Source organism: Bombus bifarius, unplaced genomic scaffold (genome assembly GCF_011952205.1).
Source record: "Bombus bifarius isolate JDL3187 unplaced genomic scaffold, Bbif_JDL3187 scf7180000008038, whole genome shotgun sequence".
NCBI lineage: Eukaryota > Metazoa > Arthropoda > Insecta > Hymenoptera > Apidae > Bombus > Bombus bifarius.
In genome coordinates this window covers 1,036,503-1,050,364 of record NW_022884408.1, presented here as the reverse complement: position 1 = coordinate 1,050,364, position 13,862 = coordinate 1,036,503, and the positions used below count along the sequence as shown (strand labels likewise).

General features: G+C 34.4%; 1 protein-coding gene across 2 annotated transcripts in view; it reads right to left on the bottom strand.

Annotated features, from left to right (window-relative positions):
- LOC117207568 (SKI family transcriptional corepressor 2) overlaps nt 1-13,862 on the bottom strand; it is a 30,012-nt gene that overhangs the window by 4,489 nt on the left and 11,661 nt on the right. The window lies entirely within an intron of this gene.

Sequence of the window (13,862 nt, the reverse complement as noted above, 5' to 3'; positions counted from 1 at the left end):
ACAAAATTCTATGTAATTAAAGTATTTCTCAAATTATTACTATATTACTATATTATTACGAATACATACGACAAAAGGACGTTTATTTTTCAATCGTTCAGAAGGGTTAACCACTAGAACCATAGTAATCGGATTTCAAAATCGAAGAATGATGTTAAACTTCAGCCATAAACACGTGTCCAGAGGTGACGTTCACTTTTTCCCGTTAATGACAAATGACTGAATGGAATAAGGACAGCTAACGTGAACATGACCATCCAATCATCATGAACGACCACTCAGTTATGCAACGATGGCCACAATCCTGTTGATGTGTTGTGACCAACGTTGGTTTACTCGACGATCTATAATCTAAAACGCAGCTACCTGTACAAGCGGGACGTGGTACTTTATTTAATGTTTCCGCCGATAGCAATCGTCAAATTACTTAAATTAATTTAATCCCTCGACACGGCGCCGATCAATTCGCGTGAATTATTCCTGGTTCCGGAAGTTGTTGTCCCTTTTTACTATATGCCACCATTTTCGCGTTTTGGAAATATTTGGATATAAAGTAGAAGTTAGTGTCAGTGTGCTATTTTTTGTATTTTTCATTATTATCATTTGCAATTCAATTATCCTAATGTAAGTTATAGTCTATGCATAGTTTTTTGCGTAATTTACGTCCATTTAAAAATTATTTCAGGGAACACTTCAGTAGCTACTATAGTACATTTATTTTATGTTTGTCATACGACAAATGAAATAATAATTCGATTTTATTTACTCATATTTTCAAACAATAATAATTAATTGTAACTAATGATTCGTTTGACATTATTTATTTATATTTCGAAACAATAAATGAAATAGTAATTTACGTTAGTAAAAGACACAAGACTAAGACTCTTTAAAAATACAACCTCGCGTGTCGAATGCCTAGTATTCATAGTTTTCGCGTGCTTCGTGTCACGAAATGAACGGAGATCAAGGTATACGCTGATTTTTAAATAATGTCTGTCACGCGGCTGTTTCATAGAACTGATTTAATCACTGAATCATATCAGAAAAATCGATGACACATAATGTGTTGCAAGCAAACCTGCTGTATAATTTCAGAGCATCGACTTCTCTGACTAACATCAGATACTAATCGTACATTTTACTTAAATAAGACACTCGATTGGGAAATGAGTTTTTATGCCCAGTTCTAATTTAGTAAATTGAAAATATAACATAGTGGCCGTTCTATTGTTCCAATGTTAATTATTGCTTGGTAATATCAAATATTGGTGTATTAAATGTAGATAATTGTACATGTATATGAAAAATTATTATTAATTAATATATTTTATATCTTATTATAAAATTGATTATACAAAGAAACTTTAAAAGAGATACAATCTGAAAAATATTTATCAAGTAATAAAATAAAGATAGAAGTCGATTATTAGATGCACGCACGTATAGTAGAAATGAACAATCATAATTTTAATTGCACTTAATATTTATTATATTCTTGCACGCTCGAATCTTTATTGTAGCTATCATAAAAACAATGAAATATTGATTTATCTTTACAATACAATACTGTACTAAATGAAGATCGTAAAATTGCAGGAGAAATAACAAAATTTATGACGGTTGATATTAAAAGCCTTAAATGAACGAACTCGTATATCGAGGAAAATGTATAATCAATTAATTTTAATCAGTTAATATTTCACATTTCAACATTTGTTAGCACCATTTCTCTTTTATGAAACGAAAGGTTAATAATAACGCTTCGCTATAATGTAGGAAGATTGGAAACATTATCGGAGAATATAATAAAATGTTTAATTTCAACTACTTAATATTTATTAATGTTGTATTTTTAAATTCCTATTTTTATCTTATAAAAACATGTGCCTATTTCAATTATATTTTACATATTATCCTACATGCCGTTTATCACACAGAAAATAAATGAAGAATAACATTTTTACTGGAAAATAAATTATTTTTTATTTCCTATATTCATTTTCTCTTGCATTATTTTTTTGAAAACTTTAAAGAAAGCTAATTTAAATAATAGTACTATGCAAATAAGGGTGATCATTTTTCTACCATAGATTCTTATAATATGATTTTTACTAAGATGACCCATTGAACGTTAAAAGAGGCTTCTTAATTAAAATTTTTAATTCCATTTTGTCGTTCATTGGTCGTTATTCGATACTATAATAGATCAGGACGAGTAAGGCGCCGATAAAATTTTCATGGTGTTTGGGATTTCAAGTAATTACGTTTTGTGTACACAGGAGCTTGACGAGACGCGCTAGGGGCATAAGAGGGTCGATTTATCTATTGTGAAATAATTCAACGAGTCGAAACATTAGAAAGGGTAGATTTTAATCGATAGACTTTGCTCCAAAACATACTTTTGTGACTTCTTTTCATTTATTATTGTATTTATACATTATTTGTTATTTAATTTCTTTTCCCAATTTTTATAATGTTTAGCCTGTATCTCATGAAAATTCAGGTAATCCTTAAATAAACCGACAAAATACCTACATTCAAAATTTAGCCGAAAATCCGAAGTTACAGTTGTAAGATATTTATTGCAAGTTAACTGTTTATGCTAGTTTGCTAGATGAGATACACCTTAACCAAAATTCCTGTAGCGTCATAGAGGAATCAATAAATCTATCATCATCGTCGTTTATTACTGCGATGAGGTCGCTGCTCGGCTGTTTTCAATATTACTTCGAGAAATTTCTATTTGCTAGAAAATTCCTCGCAATACTATAGAGGTTCCGTGGAGCATGCATTAATGGCAACATGAAGGTTGTTAACAGACAGCGGTGACCAATCTCTCGCGGATCACAAAGTAAATGTAATCGGCGTGGCTTCCGTGGCGGCGTTACGTGACAACATAATCGTTCTACGGCCGGGTTGAATATTTCATTAGAGGCTGATGGAGGCATCACGCTTTGCAATCGGTTTTGCCTGTTCGATATCTAGAATCGTGCATCTCTGCGATTGCTGTGACGCGCTCCACGTTATATTTTGAGCCACGATTCTCACGATGCCATGCGGATTGCGAAATTCACATGTTCCGCGCGATTCTAGTTCTAATCTCCACTGGTAATTTGTACCGTTTAACTGTCTGGGGCGCAAAATTTTAAGACAAAAAAGAAGAAACACCATAATCACACAGAAAATTTATTTATAACTACGATCGTTCTGGACGTATTGTGGACACGTATTGACCAAATCAGTAAGTAAGTAAGTACATGCGTTTACCTGTGCGTCCATCAAACATGCATTAGTTATATCTATGGCAAGATGAAGTCGATGGTGTTACTGTGTTTCGATCTTATAATTTGAGGAGGGATGAGAAACATTCCACTTTGAATGTATAAGTACCTATCAAAGCAGCAGGACCCTTTATTCCACTATGCATCAAAGAGTTAATTAAATCGCGGATTTTTATGTATTTATAGAGAATTTGAAAATTGTACAAAGTGTACATATGTAGGCAATACGAAAAATTATCTAAACTACCGAAAGTATAATGCTTACAATATTTGGTAGATAATCTTTCGCGGTATTTTACAAGAAAAGCTAGTTTGCGCCAATACTTTTGTTTACCGTCGTATCTATGTACAAATTTCATAATTTCGGTATTCAAGTGTTAAGGATACTTGTTTCTTTGCAAATATCTATCGCACAAAACACATTATATCCAATAATTAAACTATGGGTGTTTATACAAATTCATATTTTTATCAATTCATGTACAAAGATTGGATTTAAAGAGAAATTTCTTCTACTCTGTAAACGTTATATATAATTAGTACTGTGAATATTTTTTCTATTTTCGAATAATATGGGTATTTTATAAATTTTCGTGTATTTAAATTTCCTATAACTGCACAAACATCGGCAGTCTAAAAATAGTAGTACACGCGTAAATTCGCATAATTGTAACGGAACAGAGCTTGCTAGCGTGATTGGTGAGAAGTATGGTTTGGGAATGCGTATGGCAACGAACAGGTGTTCGATGGAGTAAGGTACCCCATGTATCCTTACAATTGGCACATATGTTGTTTATAACATCCGTGCAACCTCGTTGCATGCGCGAGCAAATCTGAGCGATGAATTGGCTTTTCGTAACGGATCGATTCGTTACGATAATTTGCGGATTTCAACACCGTATGCTCCATAATCAATAGAAATGATCAACCTCAGTATCATCCTTTTTATTAACTTTAAAACTAATTAAAAGAAATATTAGAAAATGTAGAAAATTATTAGATGTAGAAATATCAAAGATATAGGAAATTATTTGTGGTATTTACTATAAAATAGTAGACGTAATAGCGTGATACTTTGTTATATTCTTTTGGAATGCCTTTCACGTACAAGCAAAAGATAAATAACTGCGTTTTATCATCGTAGGAGTTGCGCATTGAAGACGCAACGAATGACATAGTGTTTCGTTTTTTTTCTCCAACTTCCCTGCACGTTCTCACATAACCCCTTGGGTAAATTGTCCGAATGATAGATCTCGGACAAGAAACAAAGGGTGAGGTTAGAAAAAGTAGAGACGATTGCGAAAATTCAAGGTGTACGAACCAAGCTACGTATCTTAGCAGATTACCTCGTTATTATATCGCTTGTACGTGATAAGCATAGATGCTATCGGTACTTTTACAGGCATTGGAGAGTTTCGAAAAATTTGAGGACGATTCGTGAGAGAAAAATAGGATAAAACCGAAAAGTAAATAATACGGTATCCATAGATGAAGATAAAGAAGTATGATAAAAATGTATTGATTTTTGGAGAAAATTTTGTGAACATCTATAGCGTAATATTGGCAAACTGATCAATTATTTCTTAATAATAGGTGTATTAAAGTATTATAAATATCTGTCATGAATGATATATACCATGTAAAATATTTAACATGAAAGAATTAAGTATTTAAAAATTAAACAACGCAATTAAAACGTAAATCAGATTATTGTAACCATCTATGATCCAAAAATACTAGCTAACAGTTAAAGCAAACACTTAAAATAAAGATTTCTTCAATGAAAAAAAAAACATAGAGATGGGCCAGTTACATGTTAGCAGCGAATACGAGATACGTTCCTTTTTCAAATAATCCAAATTTGCTCGAGTAGATATGGGAAACGATCTCATAGTTTCTTTTATTAAATTTACATCCCTTGAATCTTCAAAAATAACGAAACATATTTGAAACCTATTATGTTTGAATAAAATTCGCCATTTATATTATACAGTTTCATATCAATTCCATTATTCACGAGTTGATATTTATTAAATAATCATCATAAGAAAATTATCATATATAATAACCACTCTACAACACACTTGAGACCTTCTCGGGAAAGATCTTTATCCCAAGAAAGGCGAAGAACCGAGCAATTCAAATCCTTATTATATGTCCTAAAAGAGGAAAATAGGCAAGTGATAGAGAGCGATTTTAGGCGAATTCTATGCAATTATTCAGTAATTTAGTACGAGAGCTTCACCGTATTTAGTACTATTACCAAGGAGGAAATTAGTATTTTTATTTGTGCGAGTACCTAGAAGGCGTCGTGTACTTTACAAGAACTTAAGCACGATACTATAAGGAAGACTATTTCCATCGTGATGAAAGCTTATTATTAAAATTCACCCATAGAACTCAGTCTTTCCTCAGCCCGCCCAGTTTCCGAAAAAATACTCCCCAAAAACCTTTTACAAAAATGAACACCCCCATCACAACGTAACTCACCTCTATCTTTCCATCTCTTTCCGTATCAATTAAACTCACCGTAGCTAGATGAAAATTTAATCGTTCAGGCAATCCTTTTCGTACAACCAATCGCAAAAACTGCTTTGTAGTACTACACACTGACACGCAATTTGATTGTGCGACAATCGGTTCGTCTCTCTAAAAAACGTCTCTATTCTCCCCTTTGCGTATCCATATCGGTCGAAACTTTTGCTTTTACGTTTACTGGCTAACAAAAATCCATCGCTGTACAGAAACGAACAACCAATGTAGAGAGTAGAGAGAGTAGGAGGAGGAAACAGGGTGAAAGAGGTGGAGGAAGGTGGAACGAGGGGGATGTTGGCGCACGCTACGATTGTTTCTCCGTAATCCTTTATTGGATCAACGGGGCTGAAACAATTGAGCGAGCCATAACGCGAGGATGGGCTGCTGGTACAGGGGCAGACGAGCGTGTTGAGTTTTCGGTCTGGCGATGCCGATGGGCCTCACTTCGTGTAAAGCGTTGCAAGCAAGGGTGGAGACGAGATAGAGGGGGTGTATAAGCGAGGCTGGGCTCCGATGATGGGGGCGGGAAAGGATTTCTACCTACTTTGCTCCGGTTGAACGGAGTTACAAATGGGAGAACGCGGAACTCATCCGCGAGAGGGGATTCTCAACTGGTGCTTTTCTATGTTTTTGGCTTGCCGTTAGATGGATCGGTTGGCTAATTCTAAGATTCGTCTTCGTCTGGTGATTTATAAGTCTGCTACTGCTTCCTGGCTACGTAATTGGTTAGGTTGGGTTGTTATATAGTAAAGTGTTTATAAATTCTTGTGCTATGTTATTATTAATATTAATTCTGTTCAATAAAAATCTAACAAATATCCAAGTAATAGACATTGGTTACTTCTAACGAACCGTTAACTATTTCCTATGTAGGTTTTCAATATAATGAAACTTTAAACTGCCTAAAATTATTCGTTACGTTCCATGTCCTTTAAAAGAAAGAAGAAGAAGAAGAACAGCGAGGAGAACGGTAAAAAACGTAGATATATTTAGGCGATTGGTAAAATGAAGGAGGAATCTTTCTGTCGAGGGGGTTAAAATAATGGGACATAAGTGCGATTTGTACAAGTTTGGATCGGGAATGTGAGCCGCTCGTCGCGTGCAAAGTTAGTACGCAATCGTGTTAGTCGAATCACTTCCAGTCGGTCGATCTTGACCAAATTCATAGCGTGTTGCGGAATTATGCCGGGGAATTGATTATGCTGCCTATAATGTCGGCTTTATTCGAGAGCGTTGTCCGACCGATCTCGCGCCATCGGATTCCCTTCGTCCGCGTTACTTCTGTTTCACTGAGAAATTTTTTAATTTCATCCACTCGTTGATTCATACCATTTTACTACGTCCGCATTTAATTATAATCCTTGTGTGTTTTATTTAAATTTATTATAATAATTATATTTATTTCGGGTATTTTTTAATTATTTTTGTTACAATTTCGAACTTTGCAATGTAATTTTGCGAATAATATAATTCTCTTTAATCCTATATATACATATATTTCGCTGATGCTTAAGAATGATTTATTTCGGGTATTTTTAAATTATTTCTTTTACAATTTCGGACTTTGTGGAATAATTTTGGTAAATATAATTTGAACGCCATATTAGATTGGCATAAATTGATATTTTCTTGACAAAAGAATTCCATTAAAACTTTTTTTTTGGAATGATATTTTAAATTAAAAAACAGTGATTATGTCGCTCAGAGATATAGAAATAAATTTTACAATTATTAAGCCTATGGTATTAAGAAAATTTACTGATGTCGGGAAATATATAAGTATTGTAATTTTAATAAATACTGGAAATTTAATTTTGTTCAAATTTTGCCAATGTAAGATATACCTACCTACTTTGATTTTAGACAGATTTATAGAAAACGTCTTTATAAATTGCTATGGAAGTAGAGACATTAGACTGACATATTAAACAGATGTCATGGTTGTTTTTTATGCAAATATAAGTTGATCATGATAGAGCCTTCATTACATGTCGGCACAAAACACAGCCGCCATTAAAGTAACAGTAATAAATTAGATGATTAATAGTCTGCATAAATGTTCATTTTATCCACAGAAAAATATCGTTGATTATCGTTATCCAGTAATATTTCTTCGTTAGTTGTATATCTAGTGAAAGTAATTTTAGAGCATAACAAGTAGCTAATAAAATAGCTTAGTATGAATAAAAATTAATATTATAAATAAAACATGTGCTATTTGGTAATTATAATTATTTATTATTCGCAACTATTCTTATAGACTAAAAAAATAAAGAAATATATGAAACTAAAATTACAGAAGCAACTTTACAAATTCTTCAAATTTCAATATCATTATTAAAAAGAGCAAAACATAATTAACGAGAAAGCGTAAAAATTCCCATATACGAATAATCTTTCCTTTTAAAATATATCCAAAAAATTATGAAAATGAATCGTTTGCGTTGGAAAGAAGAGAATAATGACATTTTAATTCGAGGGATGAGTAGTAGCATATGGAAATGTAAATTACGCGAGCGTAGTGGCTGCCGCTTATCGTGGTGGAACATTATTTGTAGATTCTCAATTTCGCATGGGAGTTATGAAATAATTTTTCCCTGAAACCCTCTTATTCAGACAGCTGTACTGTGAACACAGCACCAGGGGTTAACGAGTTTCATCCTCGATGCACCAAAATTTCGTCGCCTTTTCATCGATGGTCCGCCCAAATACATTTTATTTTTCGACAGTGTTCAATGCGGCCGGATCATGTTTTTTACATACCGATCGGCAATTTCCAATCGATTCGAGCCTAGTGGAATGGAAAATTAGAAAGAATAGCGCTAGTGTTTACGGATAAGACAATATTTTTATCCATTAAATTGCTAATCTTTCTACATTTTTTCTAAGTTTAATATATTTATAATTTTATAGTTTTCTTTCAAAGCTTAAGTTCGAAATTTTTAATTAAGCGTTCAATATTAGCCAGCAATTAGCCAAGTCTAAGTAAACTCGACAAATTTTCAAACCCAATTTTCTCGAAAATGAATCGTCGTGTGAACAAATCTTATATCTTTGACTTATATTTTTCACGTAGAATCGCTTCCTTGCTGATTGTATTATGATTACTGGAACACCTTGTATATCTTATATTTATCACATTTACCTTTCAAACGGAAAAAGAGCAAACGAAACAAGCTGAACAGTGGAACTCCTTTGAAAAAATCCTATTCGTGGTGAAAATTATTCAGCGTTAGGACACGTGGCATGCAATTACACGCGTCGCTTGCATGAAACGAAGCTACATACATATTCTCGTGTATATTCTCGTTGGTCTAATGCGATTTGCGCGAGATGCCCGTGGAGAAATGTCATCGTGGGACGAAACGAAGGTCCGCTATGGAAGTTGTGGGCGGTGACTGTTGATTTAATTATAATCGTCAGCTCCGCCCAGCACCCTTCAATTCAATCCAACTTCCACCCTTTATTTTCCCCTCTGCTCTGGTTCACTCAGTGTTTCTACCTTTTCCCTTACCATTTAAAAATGTTTTCACCGAAAGTCTTCATCTTTTGAACGCTACACTTTGTTTAAAAGGAAGGGAACTGTCTCGATTAACTTTTCATTGCGATGGTTAATTTGCATTAAAAGTAGCTATGTAGTAATTTAAAAGAACGTTTGATGTGGGTTTTGTGAGATGATTTTTAATGAAAGGTTTATTTAATTCAAGTACTTTTTCAAAGGAAAATCTTTCTTAACTGATACTATATGTAATACAGTTAATTTAAATTTCTAAGGGTGAAGATATGTGTAATTAATAATTTTCTCAGACATCTTATTTCAAGTTTACTTTGTTATAATAGATATCTGCTGTCATTTCATGATTTTCTGTCTAAGAGTGTTCTTCGTTGTTTCATTTGAATAAATAGAATTGTATTACTTTACCACTAAATAAAGTAAACTAAACTAACTAAATAAAGTGTTAGTCTTCCAATAAACGTAAGAAATATATACGGCAATATTTGTGGTCGCTATTGTTATTACATACTTACATAATTATTTTTTTCAATTGTATTACCTACGACTCTCTTGGATTAATATATTTCATAAATGTTTGAGATGATGCAATTTTGAACAATGTAAAGCGATAGGTACTTGAACGTAGCAGGTTCGTATCAAGTGAAATGTTACCGGGTTAACTTTTATTTTAGAAGATGCTCGTGAGTAGATATAACCTACGTACATTCGTGCGATATAGTCAATTTAATCACAGAGTCCCGAAGGGTTTCATAGTATATAAGGTCAAACGTTGGCATTTCATTCTAAGCAGGGAGAAACTTTGATGGTGCTCAACGATTGTTAAAAATGCCAGCTGGACCTTCTTAATTAACGTTTGCTAAGGATAAGATATAACACGTGATATCCTAAGTATTTAGTATGTTTAAACAATCAAGAAAATATATATAATTATTCTTTTACGTTAATTTTCCTTCTTTTACTTGGTGTTTGGTGCTTGCTTTACTTGAAAAGCATTAGACTAGTATTGCTTGATATGAAAACATATTTTTTTGCATAAAACCATTTATTTTAACATTTTCCATCGCAATCTATATGTTTAAACTATAATTGCTTATTTATATGTTGTTAACGTGTGGTTTTAAAACATTTCAAACACAAAGAAATAGGTTTCTGTTACACGATTCTCAACAGTACATAGTTGCTTTTTCCCTTCCTGGAAAAGTTTTCTTGCAAATAAAGTTACAAGACATGCATATTTTCCTTTAATCCATTCTCTTCTGAGGTTGATATCTTTTCACGTTTGATATCCCTGACGTTTCGCCTTCGCGAAAGTTGACAACTGACTAAAAATAATCGTTCTTTGTAGTAACATTTTATTAATGTTTTATAAATATACATTTTTACAAAATGTTCATAGTTAGGTTTCCAATCAACTCTCGCATTATCGTTATCCCAATTTGGTTATTTACGACGACAAGTCAATTTCTTTTACTCGAAGAGTGAGACGGCATCACGTAATAAGAATTCCAAAGAAGTCTGTATAACAGTTGGCGCTCCTTCGAAAATCTAATGGCTCTCCAGACGGTCGAAGCGCAATTAAAAGTTGCGGTCGAAACTAACTAAACCAGCCGAAGTTTGATTTAAACGTTTCCTGGCTGCTGTTCCTCTTCCTGCTTCTACGTGACACCGTTTAATTGCATTTAAATGGATGTTGGAGAAGATCTGCGAATGTCTTCGTGTGTTTCCTCTTTAACGAAAACCCGATGCGAGGAGAATTGACGCGAACTAGGGATGTTCGTTAATCACGATCGACCAAAAGGATCTTAATTGACCAGAGGAACTTCGCGAAGCGATAATCGCCTCGTCCTTATTTCGTGGCGTTCGAATACATTAAACGTTTCTCGCTTCACTTTTATCCTCATTACTATCTGAATGAATCCATTGCGACGGCTTTTGGAAAGAAATTGCGTACTTTTCCTCGGGGTAGTCACATTTCGCTTGGAAATTTACATTCCTATACTTCCTTTCTCTTTAACCCTACTATGATCGTTTTAATTTTGATATTTCGATCTTGTTGTTAGTTCAACGGACAGACAACAATTCTTTCATACGATACGATCGCAAGTAAAGCAAGAGTAAAGTTTGAAACAAATCTGAAAACGTTAAAAGTTTCCAAGATATTTACTGTAAGCATAGTGAGCTGTTGTACACAACTAACCGCCACCTTAACCATACCACAGATGTGTGGCGAAAATGAAAATACCAAATCTCCGTGTAGATTACTTTCCTCGACCGATCTGTCCAAGCGAGAAATAACTGCAAATAACGTTCGGGGATTACTTAGTTACCGTGATACACTTGTGGCCCTGACTCTGTGTGTCGCGCGATGCAGTAACTGGGTTTTCCACTTCTCCTCTTGTCCGTGTGGGTACCTTTGTGACTGATATATCTATGGCTACGTGAACCAACGTATACACACTTGATGTCGTCGAGATGAGAAAGGGAGAGAGAGAAGGAGAGAGAGAGAGAGAGAGAGAGAGATTTTGGTGAGTCTCTTCACAAAGTACGGATCTGTCCCACTCGACACCAACAAGGGGGAATTGAAAAGCTGCCTGGCAATCCGGATAGCTTATCCCGGTCGAACCCTAACCTTCCTGTATCTGCCTCTTTTTTCATGTCTTCCTCTCTGTTACTCATTTCTCCACCCTTCATTTAACTCTCATGGATAATTATTGCTAATTGTTAATACTTCTTTTAGATGAGAGAAAGAGGGAACGACGAGTTGAGATTATAGAGTTGTCTCATTAATATGGGATACAGCTTCGAGAGGAATGTTTTGGTATGATTATGATGTCGCTAGAGGCTTCTGGCTTAAATCCGTATACTAGAGGAATTGCATGAATATTATGCAGAATATATATAATTACACAATTTGCAATAAGTTATAATTAGAATAAAAAGTAGCATGTACGCCTTTCGTGTATATGATATTTAGAATGAGATCTAAATGTAGAGTAATATTATCTAGAAGCCGACAGGCTCGATTACAGTAGATTGCTGGCTACAACTCGGTTTAATTCGATTAACTTGGTGCAAACTTGTTTGCTAGGTATCACGTAACTCCGAATTATCTCGTTTTTCGTTTACAGAAGGGGACGGCGTTCACGGGTGGAGCTACTCTTTTTTTTACTAACACAAATATACTCCGTTATTAAACGATCAGAATATATAGCTTTATTCACTACTCAATGATTAAAGATCCTCGCTGACGCTCTAATGTATTACTTTCTGAAACAATGTTTTCTGAGAAAACATAGTACATACACTCTTTTTAAATACGTTGGTGGAGGTATTAATAGAATGATCGGATACTCGGATGATTTTCATTTAGAAGAGTACCCAGTATATTTTTGGTTTCGATATGGTAAATGGATATTACGTCTATGTTCACTAAGTAGTCGCAATCTTAATTTTAGTTTTATCAAGTTTAGTCTAGTTACATACTTTTGCGAGCCTATGTATAATCAGCGCTCGCAGGAAAAGTCCACAAGATTAATAACGAATTATAGAGGATAAACAGGAAACTTGTTTTCTGAAAGTGGGCTCGTGCTATTTTGCAATTCCTGCTTTCGATTACTTCCGTGATTTCCTTAATATGATAATTAATTTCCGATGTGCTCGACTCGCAAAACGACAGTAGTCAAGTTGCATGACACTCCATGCATAACGCCAACATAACATCGCGGTCGTTCATTTAATTATATCGCCGGCATAAGTGTATCTACACGCTGTGAGCATATTATGTCCAGTCGATCGCGCGAGCCCGTTAGTTCGTATGGTTACGGAGTATTTACTGACACAATAATTATCGCAATTGACGGGGGCAGCCGCACGAGCAGTCAGACCGCAGAGCAAATTCTAGGGACGTCGAGTAGTATTACGTGGCAGGAAACTCTCACCCTCTTTGCTCTGTTCTCTCTCTCTCTCTCTTTCTCTCTCAGATTTACTTGATTCGACGGCTTGTATCGACGGTAACGAGAGGGCACAGGACTCCTGTATACCGATCATTAATATTGGACCCAGTTCTGGCTATGTCAAAGGGGACGCTCCTTCGAATCCGATACTCAAGGTGTTGATGGTGTTTGAACTGAAGGAATGGTGAAGGGAGAACTTATGAATCGGGCAGCTTGTTACTCGTGGAAGATTGCTGAAATTTGTTTGATTCGACGGAAGTGTTCATTGAGGTTTGTAATATATTATGGAAAAAGTATCTCTGATTAATATAGAAGAAAGATATGATAAGTATCTATACACTTCGTCGATTTTAATGAAATTTTAATGAATTTTTAAGATTAAACGAGGAAATTTTAATGTGACACGGTTGAAAATAAATCTGTTACGTCCAAAGATGTAAGTCATTGAAGAATATCCGATAGATGAAACCTGACTTCCGAGACAACGGTTTCTATTAAATAAAAATTCTAGAAACATAGTGATATTAGTAGCATTAACGATAAGGGTAGTTCGCTTTGTGTTCGCACGTAATT